Genomic DNA, 2149 nt, shown 5'->3' on the forward strand with positions numbered 1-2149 from the left:
CCATTCTTGTGCTGTGCAAATCATGGTTTCCAGAGAAGAGCACATTCCTATGGGCTTTGGTTTGATCCTGATTTCCTGGGAGCAGGAAAGGACCTTTCCAGCTCCCCCTTTTCATTTACTCCTAGCTGTTTGGTAGCTGATGTCCTCACTTCAGATACTCGGCTATGATCATTGCAAAAAGGAATCTGGGGCAGAATCACATAACAGGGGTTTTCTCTGGGATGACATGGACCATCTCTTGATCAAGATTCAGAATCAAAGGCACTGAAACCTATGACTATGCTGGCATCTTTTATTAAGTGGTTTTTATCTTAACCATCTTATATTACATGGTTATTAAATTTCTTCCTTCGCAGTCTTGCATTTTCTTCCCTCACTGACCCATATGTGTGCAAAAGGACATTCACACTTTCATGAAAACCTCAGTTCTCTCACCAGCACTGTGAGCTATCAGTCGCTTGATGGAGAACTGCCCTGGAGATGAGGATTATACTGGCATTTCCACACAGTTGGACCTTCCATTTGCAACCCTGTCTATGCTGCTGCTGCTGCTAAGTCACTTCAGTCGTGTCCGACTCTGTGCGACCCCTTAAACGGCAGCCCGCCAGGCTCCGCTGTCCCTGGGATTCTCCAGGCAAGAACACTGGAGTGGGCTGCCATTTCCTTCTCCAATGCATGAAAGTGAAAAGTGAAAGTGAAATCGCTCATGTGCGACTCTGTGCGACCCCATGGACTGCAGCCCACTAGGCTCTCTGCCCATGGGATTTTCCAGGCAAGAGTACTGGAGTGGGTTGCCATTGCCTTCTCCGCAACCCTGTCTATAATTTCCTGTTATTCTTACAGTGTGAGCAACTGACGTATTCCAGATTTTCTCCCATTAGAAATGGGTCATTTAGCAATCACTAAAGAATGCCCAGGTGGTGCTAGGGTAAAGAATCTGCCTGCCAATGCAGGAAACACAAAAGATGTGGGTTTGATTCCTGGGTCAGGAAGATCCCTTGGAGAAGGAAATGGCAACCCACTCCAGTATTCTTACCTGGAAAAATCCAATAGACAGAGGAGCCTGGTGGGCTACAGCCCATGGGGTCACAGAGTCAGACATGACTGAGCACACACTCTTCTCTTCTCATTATAAATTCCATGAAGGCAGGGATTATTGCATCTGTTCCCTGCTATATCCTCTTTGTCTGGTTTAGAGTAGGCACTCTGGAATGAAGGCACGAATGAACAGTTGTGTAGTTCTCCTTCCTTCTTGTTAGATGGGCTAACCTACGACTTTTCCCTGAGGCATGAAAATGGGTCGATTCAAAGGAGTAGAAACCAATACTTAGGTTTCAATGGCTGTGTTCTAAGCATTGTGCATTTTGACTCTCATTGTGTTGTCTGCCCAGTACCATCCCCACACCCACCCCGAGCAGTGTTTGAGACTGCTTTTCCTTCCTCTGGACACTTCGCCATGCCAGCTCCATCTGTCTGACCACCTTGGAGCCTGCGTTTTAACACAGCATGACCTCAGCTCCAGCCCACATTTTGTTGGGTATAGGAGTAGACTTCTTGTTCAAGCTAGACAAAAGATGGCCCCAGAAAACTTGGAATCCAGATCAGGGGATCCAAACTCTGGCTGGTTGTGCTAATGAATTGAGAAAATATAAACCTCAGAGCTGCTATGAGCAGCCACGTTTTCAGTTATGCAGACTGGCTAACAGAAAGCTGGTCTGCAGCAAAGAGAAGATTAGACGGGTCATGCAGAGAGTCACAGAGATGTCAGACCAAACATGGTCCTGATGCCCTCAGAATCCCTGATTTCAATTTACTCTTGAGAATCAGCTGCACTCCCATCTTAGAATTTTAAAAATACCCTTATATCCATATACTGCATTCTCTCTTTTTAAAAGCTCATTAAGGGTGATTTCTGTCCCTTGTTAAGAAAACTACTCATTAAGATAGGGGTAGAGGATTAAGAGGTACAAATTATTATGAGTAAAATAAATAAGCTACACTGATGTATTATATAATACAGGTGATACAGCCAGTATTTTGTAGAAGCTAATGGGATAGAACCTTTAAAATTTGTGAATCACTATGTTGTACACCTGTAAATTATGTAATATTGTACAGCAAGTATGCATGCGTGCTAAGTCGCTTCAGT

Source organism: Cervus canadensis, chromosome 6 (genome assembly GCF_019320065.1).
Source record: "Cervus canadensis isolate Bull #8, Minnesota chromosome 6, ASM1932006v1, whole genome shotgun sequence".
Classification (NCBI taxonomy): domain Eukaryota; kingdom Metazoa; phylum Chordata; class Mammalia; order Artiodactyla; family Cervidae; genus Cervus; species Cervus canadensis.